Below are 14,960 nucleotides of genomic sequence, written 5' to 3' on the forward strand. Positions count from 1 at the left end.
ACATGCTGCACAAAATTGCAGCTGCTTTTTCCACCTGTTTCTCTTGTGAGAATTAGCATCTCATACCATAAAAATGCAGGAAATCGATGTAAGTAGCACAAAACATGTTTGTAAAAGCAGATGTTTCATCCTCTTGGAAAAGATGTGTGAAGTAAGACTCCCTGATGGTTCAAGTGTTTATTTTTCGACCTGATACAGATGTCCAAACTGTTGGGAACTTTGTTAGGATACTGAGATATCCAAACTGCCTGTGAATAAGAAGCAGGGTAAGCTCCAAGCTTCCAGACAGAACAAGAAATATCAAACAGTCAAAGGGTAAGGAGTTGGGGCTGGTCCAGCCCTACCCTGGGAAGGGGAGTAAAAGATGTGGAGCTAGGCATCCTGGCAGGGTTTGGGCTTGTGAAAGAGCGAGGTGGTGACGGCTGCTGCTCGAATAGTCAGCTGCTTTTTGGCAGTGCTGCCCCGCACGTCTGACTCCACCCTGCAATACAGGAACAGCCCTCGCTTTCCAGGGCTCTGGCACAGGCAAAGCGGGCAACAGAACCACAGCTATGCTGCTGTTCCCAGAAATCTGCAGCCAGAGGCAAGTGCCTGCTGTGTCTCTGCCTGGAGAAAGCCCTTGAGCAAAATGTAACTCACGCAGTAAATGCAAGATGCTGTGGCTAGGAGTGTTCTGGTGCCCGCAGCAGCACTCTTGGAGCTGCTCGAGGGATCTCCATCGCACGGCACACGACACTGCTATTACAACTGCTGCTCCTTGTTCGGTGGGGACAGTGCCAGTACTTCACTGGAGCCCTGCAGCAGTACATACAGAGCCAGTATATTTACAGTTCTGGAACTTGCAGTTCCCTCCAAGTGGAAAATTCACGTTATTCTATGTTTTACACAGTATCAGTGCTAAAAGACATTAGTACCGTTCCATCCGTTTTACAGCTACATCCAGTCCTTGCTATTTTCTATATAACTTTATACTGATTATTTTCTTTACAGCATTACCCAGTACAAAAAGACAAAATACAGACCAAAATAATAAGAAAACTCAGATCGGGTGTTGCTTTATGAGAAAAGAAGGTTGATCCATGTTTTACAGGAGAGGATTTGAGAAGGAAAGTTACATCATATGCAGGCTAAGGGAGGGCTTTTACAAAGGCCAGGATGGGAAATGAGGCACTGAAGAGAGATAATGGCAAATGAGAAATGGAATTAGCAGTGCCCGGGCGGTGCAGAGGAGTGACAGGTGATGAGTCGCCCTGGCAAGAGGAGCAGAGTTTCACAAAGGGGACAAAAAAACAGCCGTGAAGAAGAAGATTTGGGCTCAGGGATTTGGGCTCTGAAAGTGTGTATGGAGAGAGTGGAAAGGACAGGCAGGTTATATGAGCGCTGCTCCTGAGGAGATCCATAGTTTCAAAGGTTTAATAGATCACAGGCAACACGAGTATATATGCAGCTCCTCTAATAAATATGTGTGTGCATGCCACATCATCTGAAATACAACTGCATGCAAAAAAAAAAAAAAAAAAAAAAAAAAAGTTGCCTGTTGTATAATCTGTAAAATATCAAACTCTAGTAAGATATCTACAACTATATATATATACCCATGTTACCTCTGTTAGCTAGAGTTTTTTTCAATATGGCACAGTTAAAGCCATCACCACACAAATAGAAATGCAATGAAGTCATTTCACAAATAATTAATGCCTATTTAAATGGAAGCTTCAATCAAAGTAAAGTTTTAGGAACTGATGGCTCAATCTAGGCAGCAGCCCTGCTGCTATCTCCCCCTTCCCCTGGTTGGGATCACTCCAGTAGCAGCATTGGTATTTTAATGTGCCTTACCAATGAAGATAGACTGGAGATAGCACAGCAGGCTGTGCACCACAGTGGCAGGAGTAAAGACTCACCTAAAGACCCACTTTGTCCTGCCACCCCTTTTTTGGTAGCAGAGACTGTGAGCGAGGCATGAGAAACCAGAGGTTTAAACACCTGGAAGAGATGCAGTGAGACCCAGCAGAATTTGTTTGTGCCACAGTAAGTTGCACTCCACACCTCTGCCGATCCATCCCCCCTACCCCACAACTGCCCGTGCATACATTTGCAATGTGATGTCTCCAGCCAAAAATAAACAGCATTGTGGACATAAAATCTGAAAGCATGCCGAGTTAGAAAGTGTGATTGGCCCTTTATTAATATTTACAGTGACTTTAAATTAACAGCATTTCTTCTGTCACTCATCTGTCGAGAAGTCTGCTGTAGGAGAAGCCCGACAAGCAGCGGGGAAAGCGCTCGTGTTTGAAGCAGATTTAGTCCAAAGCGGGAAACTGAGATATTTTGAGGCATTACTTTGTATCTCCCTATTGCACCACAGCCCTCACGCACGCATGCTTCGGTAAAACTACGCTGCGGAGCTGTAATTGCATTGTGGCTTTTTGATGTCTACTCAAACAACATTAGCTTTGCTGTCATGTTTTACAACGTAAAAAATTTTGGTGAAAATGTCAGCAGGATGGTATCTTTAATCATATTTATTGATTGACCTCAAAAGACACAGTGCAATTTAACTGGAACCCCTCAATGCAGCCAGGGTCAGGTTCAGACAGCGCCCGTTCCTAACACTGCCTGGAGCCCAAATTTCATGAGTAGCTTTTATGTCTAGTGTCCTTGAAGCCACTTGACTTCGCTTCTTTCAGCCCTTGCTTATTACGGCTAATGCAATACGCTGCATAGCTAGTGATGCTTACTTCTAGGGAATACGAGGGTTTAAAAGGTAATCTCTGGAGCAGGAAATGCATCTGCTCATCAGTGCCAGCTGCAGTTTGCTGTTGTCTGACCAGTCCGAGACGTGATGGGACCCCCGCACAGCCCGGCGTGGGAAGGCGCAGTCTGATCCCCAAACCCGTCGCAGCTGTGCTGTCCAGCCGTCCCACAGGGACACGTTGATTCCAACTCTTTGCGCGCAGCCGGCGTTTGTCGCCTGTGCCCAAAAGCCGGGGCAGCAGCGCTCGTAGCAGCGCAGGACCGGGTTGAATTTGGCCCACGCCCCGCTTGGCCGCTGTGTCCATCCTCGGGGCTCGGAGACTGGCGAGAAGCATTCCGGGGAAGGGCCGGCTGCGGGGCACTGGGGGAAGGACCTGTCACACACACAAGTGCCTCGCCCGCACGGCACGGCCCCGGCAGGGCAGGGCAGGGATCGGGGCACCCCCTCCGCGGGCAGCCCGGCAGGAACGGCGGAGCGGCGGCTCCCGAGGCGCTGCGCTCCCGCGGGGCGCGGGGCTGGGGGCGAGCGCGGCCGGGGGTGTGAAGGGCGGGTTCGCCGGGGATGGTTCGTGTGTGCCTGTGCATGGGGGGAGCTCTGTCACCCTTGTGCCGGAGGGGCAGAACTCGGCGTGTGCGGAGGGGAGAGCCCGGCGAGGGGCGGCGTGCGCGGAGGTGCATGGTGCCAGTGTGTGTGTGAAACTCAGCGTGGGCGCGTTCGTGAGCGCGGCAGTGTGTGCTTGAGCGTGTGTGTGTATCTGCGTCTGTATCTGTGTGGATGTGCGTGCGTGTGAGCGGTGCAAGTGTGCGAGCGGGTGTGCGAGGGTGCGGGTGTGCGCTTGTGTGCGAGTGTGTGTGAGCGTGTGAGTGATGCTGAGTGTGTGTGAGCGATCCTGTGCGTGAGTGATGCTGTGTGTGTGAGCGATTCTGTATGTGAGCGATCCTCTGTGTGTGCGTGTGAGAGGTGCTGTGTGTATATGTGAGCGTGTATGTGTGTGAGCATGTGTGAGCGATGCTGTGTGCGTGAGCGTGAGCGATGCTGTGTGTGTGTGTGTGTGAGCGATGCTGTGTGTGCGAGCGTGTGCGACCGCGGGGGCGGGCGGCCGGGGGGGCCGGGGGCGGGGGGCCGAGGGGCGGGCCAGCGGCCGCGGCGCTGCTGGCCGCGGTCCAGCCCGGCGCACTAATACAGCCTGGCGGCTCCCGCCTGACTGACGCCGGCCGGGGCTGCTGCTGCCGCTGCCGCTGCCGCTGCGCCCTGGCCCCGCCGCCGCGCAGCTGCAGCCGCGCTCCCGCCCCGGCGCGCCGAGACCCCGGCCCGCGCCCGTGGCAGGTAAGAGCCGCGCTCCGGCCGCGTCCCGGGAAGGGCGGAGGGGGGAAGCGCGGGGGACGGGGAGCGGCGCTGCCGCCGTCGCCCCGAACTTGGCGCCGGGGCTGTCCCGCATCCCTCCCCGAGCGGTGCCGGCGCGGGGCGGAGGCGCAGCCGCAGCATCCCCCCGCGCTGCCGGCGGGGCGGGAGCGGCGGCGCCCCGGGCCGGTGCTCCCCCGGCGGGCGGCCCCGGCCCCGCTGCGCTGGGGCGGTGTGCGGGCGGGGGCTGGGGCCGCAGAGCAGCGAGATGAGACAGACCGACGCCAGGACGGCGAGCGAAAGGAGGAGCGCGGGGAAAAACATTTTTATGGATGGCTAAACGCTGACAAGTCTTCCCGCTGTCAGGGTTTCTTTCTTTCTCGTTTAAGTAGGAGAGAGGAAAAAAAAAAAAAAAAGAAAAAAGAAAAGAAACAACAGAGCCCCACATGACACGCTTGGAAATACTTTTCCTTTCAGAGGTTATTTTCTGTTTAAGAAATCCCGCTCCTGGACGCGCTCCCGGGCACAACGGAGCAGAATTGCTGCGATTCGGGGTTTTTATTCCAGCTACGAACGGTGACTCTGATTGGCTTCTTGTCTTTTGGCTCCGAAGTTAGAACGCTACATGTTAGCAAGTAACCATCATTTCCAAAAACAATAGCCCTCGATATGGCAAATTATAAAACACTGTAATTTTATCTCCGTGCCCAGGCAGCTCTATGTGGGGGGAATTCGGAGTTGGGCTCATTGGTAACAATTCGGATATTGTTTGGTAACTTTGTGTTTTCCTACTTCGATTTTATGGGTAGATTTATTTGATGCTAGCCAGGTCTGCTTTAAAAAGAGCATTAGAGTGAATAAAAATAAATGACACACATATGGACACGTGCACACACAGAGACACCCATGCTTGCTGTTAATTACTTGCATCTTATAAATTAGTGAAAGAAATATTTCAGCCCAGAATGGTCAACTATTTACTGAAGGAGCTTTCCCTTGGCAGAAATGGGAAATTGTGTGCACGGCTTGGGAATGTGTTCAAGTTTGCAGTGGTTTGGGAAGGACACTGCAGATAATGCAAGTTACTCTTCAGCATCTCTGATGTGTAGAAATGTGCCTCTCTATATGTGCAAATATTTGTGCAGTAGGACTAATCTTCCCATCTTTGGGAGCATAAGATGAAGAAAGTGCTGCAAAATTATTCTCCTCAGCAATGGTAGGACAAATGTCATCACTCAAACAAACCTCATCTGTTTTAATCTGGCCAGACAACTCCCTTCTTTCAGATTTGATAAGTACCAGTGTCTGGCTGGTTCATCTTTCCTTCCTGTTAGATTTTAAAGCAGAGGCTGGGGATGTTTGTGGTTTGTTTTTTGGTTTTTTAAATATTGAGTTAATTTGACTTAGTAGCTAAAATAAACATGCCCAAAAATACATTTCAAGTCAGTTGTATCAAGAAGGATATGTTGTATTTACTGGGTTTGGCAGTAGTTCCCATTCCCGTCTGGCCTTTGTGATGGAATTAGAAACATTTTCTTCTTCACTTTGTTAACTTGCACATAAGCTGATAAACAGTAATTCTGCAAAAATGCCTGGAATAAGGGTCAAGTGTATTTTATCACAAATCCTTATCGTATCTGTATGATATATGGAAACGGGGAGATTTCCCGATGGATGCATCGAATCTGTGTCAGTATTTGTAAACTGATACAAGGTGGAGATAGCTTTTATTACCTGCAGCAACTGAAACGAATATGCACAAAGCTGTCAACTGCACAACTTTGTGAAGACGTTGAGAATTAGTATTTCACTAAGTCATGCACACATATGCCAAGTATCTGCAGAAGGTGGGGATGTGGTGTAGAGGAACTCAGTAGCACCTCGGGTTTGAAAGCTGCTCTCACAGAAACTGGCAGCACTGCCTCATCTTCTCTTCAATGTGTACAAGATGAGGCCCAGCTCACTAAAAGAGGAGTGTAGAAGTGTCAATATAATGTATCACATAACATCTGGGCAGTTAATCCTCCTTTCTCTCCTTTTATTTTTTTACAGGCTTTCTGCATCTCGCATTTGAATTCTTAGCTATCTGCTGTTATCAGACAGGGAGATAGTGTGTCATGCAATCCTCTCTCCTGAGTGCTAAAGTGCTGTAATTTTGATGGCCAGGCTAATCTGTCGCTATAAAGTTTTATTTTTCCATTGTTAAATTCAAAGGACAATGACTACTAATTACAAGTGACCTCTAACCAAAACACTAGCACACTAGCTAGAGTTTATCACCAGTGCTGATACTGACTAACAGTAATTCCAGCATCAGCAGTACTGGGTAGCCTGTTTCAAAGAAACTTAAAAGAATAAGGGGAGACAGAAATATATTGCACACACACACATATGTATATGCTCTATAATTTGTCTGCTGCAAAAAATTCAGTGATAGCATAGAGAGATTCAATTTTTTGTGTAATATATGCATACACGTTACAAATAATAATTACATGGTTGGGAAGAAAAATAGCCCAAACAACACATGATAAATATTTTAACTGAAAACAACACAGCTAAAATATTTATAGTAAAGGTTGTTCTGCTTGGTTTCCTGATATAGCAGGTATAAAGAATCATTAGTGTTACTGTACATGAGCAGCAAGGGATAGTAATAATAACAATGTGACATAATCTTTGCAGTCCTATTACTGTCTTGAGAACAGTTGTAGGGAAGCACTAGACTTTGAACATAGAGCAACAAAATTAATTTTTCAAAAATATCCCAGATTATTTCCTATCTTGTATTTTGTCTGCAGTGTTTGAATGGTTAGTACTGTGGGAATTGTGCAAGTGGAAAGGTGACTTAAAGAGACTTGGGCCCTCTGTATTTGTTATAGCAGCTAAAAATCTGTCTGTGCTTTTGCAGATGAGTGGATTTAATAGATTGCAGGATCAGAGCCCAGACAGAGATCCTGACTAATACATGTTTGCATTTTAATTAATGCAGATGAAACATCAGGCAGATTGTTCTGCAGGACTGTTTGCAGGTTTCTGCACCTTACACAGATGCAAGGTTGAGCAGTTCTCTTTCAGGTTCAGTTCCTCTGGACAAGGGCACAGCAAGGATATGGTGGAGGTGGACATGAAGTGAAGGAGATCTCCCAATTTATGCAGCCACCCCTACTTAAAAAAACAAAAGAAAAAACAGAAGAAAATCTGATAATTGATCTCTGTTTTTCTGAGACAGCATTAAGATTAAGGTGTGTTTCTGATTGGGACAAGCAAAGCTTTATCTTTCCCACATCTTTCTATCCAGAACTTCTTCCCTTCCCACTCTTTTACCTTGTCAGAAGCATCACCATTCTCCCTCTGCCAAACATAGCATCATCTTTGCCTCTTCAGTTTCCTCACAGGCCATGATACTTCCAGATATCTCTTGACAGTTTTTCTTCATGCTACTTCTTACATTTCTTCTTCTTTTGTTTGCAGATGCCAAAGCATTAGGCCACACTGTGGCAACCTTCCAGCTTGATACTGCAATCTCCCATTTCCCAACAAGCCCTCTTCTCCCACCTACGTTCTGCTCCCAGTCACCATGACACCTGCCAAAATCCTGCATCTTTTGCTTTTCTTTCTGAAACCTCTCCCATTCTGGAGTCTCCCTATATGCCTAGCCTTTGTATAGGTTTTGAAAATATTCCCCACATCTTGATTTCCCCACAGCTGTTGGCCTCAAACTCATTTTCCATTAAAAGAGAGAAATGAGGAGGAAAGAAAATTAACAGACCCGTGGGTCATTAGAGTTTGTTCTGCTTCAGGCTTCCTTTCACCCTCATTACCTGGCTACAATGGGAGTCAGATTGGCCACTTCTTGATGGCAGTGGCTGTGTGTTTGCTCGGGCTGGTGGTGTGCTGGGTCACTCACTGTGCTGTGCAGAAGAGCAGCAGGAGCTGACCATGGAGGTGCCCTTTGCAGAGGGCCTTGTCTGCAAGCAGCAAAGCTCCACCTAATGAAGAATCCTTCATAATGTGAATAACCCTGCAGCCGAGGTCAATACACTTCAACAATACTTAATCTTTTCTTACGTGTGTTTTCTTGCTGTACCTTCACTTAACAAATCTCCCACCCCCCCCAAAAAACAAACCAAACAAAAAACAACTAAAAGAACAAACAAACCCCCCCAAAAACAAAACAAAACAAAGAAAAATCCAACTTTTTATTTTTTCTTTTAAGCATTCTTTTGCAACATTCCTTATCAGAAGAGTTGATGATGCTTTGTAAAGCCATCCCTGTTAGGGTACCTGTGGCACAGATGCAGAAATTGAGGCTCCTGAGGGAAAGCTGTTTACCCTGAGGCTTGTGGCAGGAAGCAATCCCACACACTGCACAGCAGGCACTAAACTGACCTGAGGCACAAGCAGTTCATGTGGCTTTTCAAAACCCTCTTATGGTTACTTGCTGGTCTTGCCTGTCCAAACCTACTAGTCTCTGTCAAATTGCTCTGGCCCAGCTGCCAATGTGCAGTTTCTCACCCTGCAGCATGTATGAGGTAGCTGATTATCTCTCTCTCATCAACAGATCTTGAATTACTTCACACAGAGACCTTCACAGAGACATCTAGAGTAGAGAAACCAAAATCCATTCCCATGGGATGCTGCAGCCTGTGACTCCCATGCCTGTCCTCCTGCTTGGTCCTACAGGACCACCTCAAGTTCCTTGGGAACCTTGGGCTGCAGGGGCTGCATGGGCCAGTGGTGAAGAGGAGAGGAAGGGGAGTAGTTAGTAGGGGAGAGGAAGGGCAGAAAGCCATGAAGAGATGGGGTATTCCTTGGAATACTGAGATGGATTTGAAGAGTGAAATATTTCTTTTAAAGATTCAGGGCCTTTGTGCCTTCAGCTCAGTGTTTTCCAAAGCTGGTAGTTAACATGACGGGGTCATCTTACATGCTAAAGAGAATCCAGCCTTTGTTTTTTACTCCCAGGCTCAAATGTAGGCATATGAAGTCTGTTTAATCTCATAAGCAGGTCTTCTGGTTTACAGAGAATGTGAGCACCCACATCTTCAGCTAAAGTCACTAGGAATGGCCAGCTATCTCCTACTTTCCCCCACAGGAGGGAACTAGATAGGCAAGTTCTTGGTTCTTTTGTCCTTAGCCCTGTTTCTGGGAAATAGCTCCCACAGACACTCCAGCATATCCAGATATTTTTCATAAAAAATATCCTGGCCCCTGACCAAGGCAGTCCCTGCCACTGAATCAGATCTTTACATGGAGAAAGCACACTGACACTAGTGCTTACCTCTTCTCAACACATTTATTTGCTGCAGTTCTCCAAGATGTAGGCCCTGTGGGTGCTCCACCCTCCCTCCCCCCTGCAGGGTTTCACAAGCCACTGAGGGCTCAATTAGCACAGATTACTGCGGATGTTCATGCAGGAGAACCTATATGTCAATCTTATTGCATTAGCAATTTCCCACAGTGATGCACAATGGAAGCCTTTTAGGAAAAACAGATTTGAATGTGATATGGTTTGAACACAATGAAATGCTAATGTGATTCCATGGACAGCTGCTAATGTGATGTATGCAGAAAGTGTTTTGTGTGTGAAATTTATCCCCCCTATGCAGTTGGCCAGGCTGTCTCACCTGGAGAGAAGGAGAGGTGGCCAGCAGCACTGTTGATTCCTCCCCAGATCTGCTGCCAGAGGAGAAGCACTTCTGGAAGTTCTTCCTTTTGAGTATTTTATCCATGATCCATATGATGGATTGATCTGTATTTCACTTTCCAAGCTATGATGTGCTAAATCATCTGCAAAAGATGTCTGCTGTGTTAACACCAGAACTGAGTAATGCTTCAGACAGACCTCTCTGAGGTGGGATGGGCTACCACACAATATGAGGAGAATATTTGCTTTATTCTTTTTCCCCATGTGCTCTGTAAGGCACAATCAGGTCTCCAAAAGTGTATTCTCTTCTAACAACTCAAGACATGAAACTTCCAGAATAGGTTTCTATCAGACTAGAGTGCCACATCCTTGGTGAAGTAATTGTCCTTTAGATATATCCTTATTCACAACATTCTTAACATCTAAATCTAAGCAAATCCTTTTCCTAAAATGAGTACTTGGGAATGACTCCAAGAATGCCAGTGATTGATAACAAGGATTACAAGATCTGATTAGTGTGACTATAAACTTTAGACCTGCATTGAAGTTGAAATTCTTTTCAAGTCCCCTTCTTCCTTTGTGAAGTGTTTGTTCTGGAGGCACTTGGCTGCATGTTTTGTATTAGAGATGAATCAGCTTTTATTTCAAAAGCAGGAATTCTATTTTTTGTGTATTTCTACCCATTCCATTTTTAGAAACACCAGTGGGCTTTTCTGCAGTTACTGGGAGTGGTGGGCATGTGAAGAATGCAGGACCGACTGGCTATGAAATGGGGATAGCCAGAGCTGTTGAGAAGACATTTTGACAAGACTTTGGGCAGGTTGATGCACCTTCTCATCACCCCAATACCTTCTGCCTTCTCCCATAGATATATCCCCAGAGCTCCTCCATGGCTTGAGTGCTCCTCACCCTTCAGCTCTGCTGGAGGAAAGCAGCTGAGAGAGGGGCTCTTCCTCGGAGGTGACAGTCTGAGTCTGAGCAAGGCAGCCTCAGGAAGGGGTAAGGCAGGGACTGGCTGAATGGGACTCTTTCCTGCCTGCAGGGAGCAGGGTGTGAGGCAGAGAAGAGGATGTGTCCCTGTGGGATTGCATCTTAGAAACCTCATTGTAGCCCAGACAGGGAGCACTGCGCGCTTCACTCCTTATAAACATCACAGTCACTGTTTCCTTTAAAATTTAATACCAAGGAAGGAAGTGCAGTCGGAGAGAGATCATAGTGATAAATTGGCCCAGTTTAATATTTTTTCATAAACTTTGGTTGTGGTAATTTTGTGGTGTGCCTTCAGATATTGTGGGGGATTTTCAAAGATTGGTGGGAATGTCCAGTGCTCTGGTGTGGGTTGCCATCCCCAGCAGCTGGATGCAGGTAGCCCAGGGGTCAAAGCCAGTGCAGCCATGCTAGCCTGGTTTGGCACCTGAAGAGAGGGGCCCTTTTGCTTGGTTTTAGGAGGGGAGGTAGGGACATAAGTGCTCATCTCAAGGGGTTTTCCAGTACCTTCTTCCTTCCCAAGGCCAGCACAGTTATTCTTGAAGCAAGCTGTGTAAAATGCACTCACAGACTTCCAGCAGCAACTATCCCAACACATATCCATCCTACTCGTATGCTCCTCCTGATTTTTGAAGTGGACATGAAAGATTGCCCCTATCCTGTCTGCAACAGCCTTGCCCCTTGGGATACTGTTTTCATGCCCATGCACCCCTGTTTTCCCCATCTTATGTCACACTAACAAAGCTTTGTAGAAGCATCTGCCAATGTGCTCATCCAGAGCAGTCCCACAGCAGGAATTGGTACAAACTTCCCTAATCAGCATCATACCAAACATGATCTGGGGACTTAATTTTCTTTTGCAACAGAATTCATGCTTTGAAACACTTGTGCAAATGTTTGGCCTGTGGAAGTGCATGGAACTGTGTTAAGGTTTGCAGCTTATATACTTGAATCTTTCCTTCTTTATATCAAGTAACTGTGTTATTCCCATCAAGAGAAGCTAAAAGATGCTGAGTAGATGAGGTAATACTTGAGTGGCTACACGAGCTCAGAAAAGTTATGTGGTCACACTAGCATCAGATTTTGTTTCTTCTTTATTTGGGAGGCAGTGAGTTCAGGTGGAGTCTCCACAGGATAAACAAGTGACTGGAGAAGCATGAGGTGCTGTGAGATTTGCTTTGTGATATTGATGCACGCCCATAAAGTTCAGTGTAGAAGGGTTTTCTGAACAGACTTGAAAAAGAGTCAAGAAAATGAGTTTCAGAAGCTTGCATTGTTCATTTAAGCTTATACAAATAAACAAGATGTTGCCAGGGATGTGTGGAACATGGATAAATTTGAGCCTCAAACATACTATCTCCTATAATTTCACTTTTAGTTAGAGCAGTCCAGGGTCAAACTGGGAAGAAATTTAGTTTCTTAAGTAAAAAAAAAAACAAACAAAAAACCCCACTAAAATAGCCTTCTTTACATGCTATTAAATTAAAACCCTAGGTGTTAGGTTCTGTGGTTGTGGAAGAAGTTGGTAACATTGTAATGAATAATTCATTCACTGTATTTTCTTGTGTGTGAAAGACAGTGGTTTCAGACAGATTCATAACAGCACTCTTGTCCAGTGGGTCCCAAGGACAGCAAGAATCCTCGGGGGATCCCAGTTGAATTTAAGGGTGCCATGAGTGGAACAAGTGATTTACATGCTTCAAAAATAGCATGGCCACTGTTGCTGATCCATGAGCTGATTATGGACTGTGCTGCTCAGGCATCTGCTTTCACACTGCTCTGCTGGAATGAGAGTGCATGTGAAACCTCTGCTACCCAGCTCCAAGCTGCTCTGCAGGCACCCAAACCAAAAAGGGCTGTACATGAGGCCCAAGGGGAGGTTGGTGAGGTTCACCACTCATTTGAGACCCACATATTTGTACCCACTTTTGTTTGTTTGTTTGTTTGTTTGTTTTTAGCACCTTTTCCCTTGCTGATGTTTAGAGATCGCCATAGCGAGTGGCAGTGATGATTTCACTCGGGAGGTCCTTTGCCAGCCCTGGGTGTGTGTGGGCTGCTGCCAGCTGGGCACATTTGAAAACACACCAAGAATCACTTAATTTAAAAAAGCTTACATGCTTCTCTCATTCATAGTAGGTAGAAGTAACTGAATCAGTGTTAGGTAAAAATAACTAACCAAGAGCATGTTCACTGCATTCCTCTTCACACTGATTGACTGAAACAATTTCCTCCCTTCCAGTTCTGTTGTGGTTTAGTCACTGAGTGTCAGACTTCCAACTACAATTGTCTCACTGCTCTGTTTTCCAGCCACATGCATCTCCAAGAACTGCTCAGCTTATGTCTAGACAACCCTCTGAGAAATCTCCCTCTGTGGCCTTACTTAGCTGCTGCAGTGACACTGAGACTGATGATGTCAGGCATTCTCGAGATAGATTGCCATGCCTCTCACCATGCAGTTTGCCCAGGCAAGTGCTGGAGTGGAGGCAGCACCTCAAATCTTTATGCTGAGAGCAGAAGCACGTACACATCTGCCCACACCTGTACTTACATACACAGATACGCTTTTGAGGGAAGTTGGACACTTTGCTTTTTACACAGTGGTGTCTTAAGTCTGTTTACATTGGCACCCATGAAAATTCTCCTTTTTGACTTCTGCAGAAAGCTTACAGTGAAATTGAGCCAGGACTGGTACAATATTGCAGCTGTGCCTATGGGAGTAAAATTCCCCCAGCCTGAGGGAATGGTATGAGGCTGTGTCAGTGGAGGTTTAGGTTGGGTATCAGGAAAAGGTTCTTCACCCAGAGGGTGGTTGGGCACTGGAGCAACTCCCCAGGGCAGTGATCACAGCACCAGCCTAACAGAGTTCAAGAAGTGTTTGGACAATGCTCTGAGGCACATGGTGTGACCCTTGGGATGGCCTGTGCAGGGCCAGGAGTTGGCTTTGATGACCCTTGTGGGTCCCTTCCAACTCAGGATATTCTATGATTCTGTGATTCTATGACAACTGCATTAGAGGAAACTCATCAGCATGTTGGACTGCACAGGCATTCTGCTGAGGTGTGATGTGAGCCTTCCCTGACAAAATGGATCCTTTTTACATTACGTAAAATCTAAACTTCACAAAATCTTTCCATAGTGGAGATGTCAGCAGGTTGGCACAAGACACAGAGGAGGGCATATTTAGTTTCCATGAGCTCTGGAACCCCTCTTATTGACTTCATCAGGACCTGGCTTCAGTTAGGAAATTGTAAGCCCACAGCTGAAAAGCCCAAAAAAGTGGGCTTTTCTCTGTTCTTAGTGTGTCAAGCTCTTTAGTACCACAGTAGAACTTACTGAAGTGAAGCTCCCAGAGCAATGCATTTCTCCTGTTCACCTGAGGACCTACAGACTGTTTCTACACTGGAAGATGAAACATGGGCATAGGAGAAGGAGAAAATATCCTAGTCTCTTCCACTCCATGTCCATTTTGCTGGCTCTTAGTCTTGCAGTCCTTCAGACTTGAGGTGCCTCATCTCAACAGCATTAGCTGTATGCAATGCCTGATTTTGCTATTTTTTTTCTTAGATATTTACCTTTAGATGGAATGGTCTGTGCCATGTACACACGTATTTTTCTCAAATACATAGTTAGGGACTTGGGGATGAGTAGGTCAGATATGTATGTCAGAAATTTATGTTTATGTGGCCAACTAAATTTTACTGAAAGAGTGCTTCTACACTAATAAATTAAACATGCCTTATACTCTTCTTGGCCATGAGGCTTACTTCTGTGCAATGGTTGTCACCTTCCAAAACATGGTGGCTCTATGCGGACTTATTTTTAGGAGTGACCCCTTTTCCTTCCTAACTCTTGAACTATGCTCAGAGTGGTTTGGAGGAGTGCTGCTGGCACAGACCAAAGCCATTCCAGATGCTGTGGTAATAACATGCTACAGGTAATAAAGTTCCTGTGCCCAGAGATGTTTCCCACTGCTATTGTGCCACAGCAATAGTAGACAACCCTATGTTTAGGGAGAATGGAGCCTGTGAACTGGGCTGACATGTTTCCAGTCCCACCTGCTGCAGGCCACAGAAACAAAAGGTTGAGTCCATGCTTACTTCCCATATGTCTTCTACCTCTTCCCTAAATCAAGTTTCAGATCTTAGGCTAAACTCAGTGATGGAATAAAGATTTACAGCATGAAAGACTGACCTGTGTTTCATGCTGATCAGTCACTTAGCTGACAGA

The 14,960-nt window shown here is 46.3% G+C and overlaps 1 protein-coding gene across 2 annotated transcripts in view; it reads left to right on the plus strand.

The window, feature by feature from the left end:
- Positions 1–3,945: 3,945 nt before the first annotated feature.
- SMAD9 (SMAD family member 9) overlaps positions 3,946–14,960 on the plus strand; it is a 36,330-nt gene continuing 25,315 nt past the window's right edge. Inside the window, exon 1 of one of the 2 annotated variants that reach the window (XM_079314806.1) lies at positions 3,946–4,081. The gene's annotated coding sequence lies outside the window, so the exon portion shown is untranslated. The remainder of the gene's footprint in view (positions 4,082–14,960) is intronic. The other variant, XM_079314805.1, reaches the window with a different exon arrangement.

Source organism: Erithacus rubecula (assembly GCF_903797595.1).
Source record: "Erithacus rubecula genome assembly, chromosome: 1".
In the NCBI taxonomy this organism is placed as follows: Eukaryota; Metazoa; Chordata; class Aves; order Passeriformes; family Muscicapidae; genus Erithacus; species Erithacus rubecula.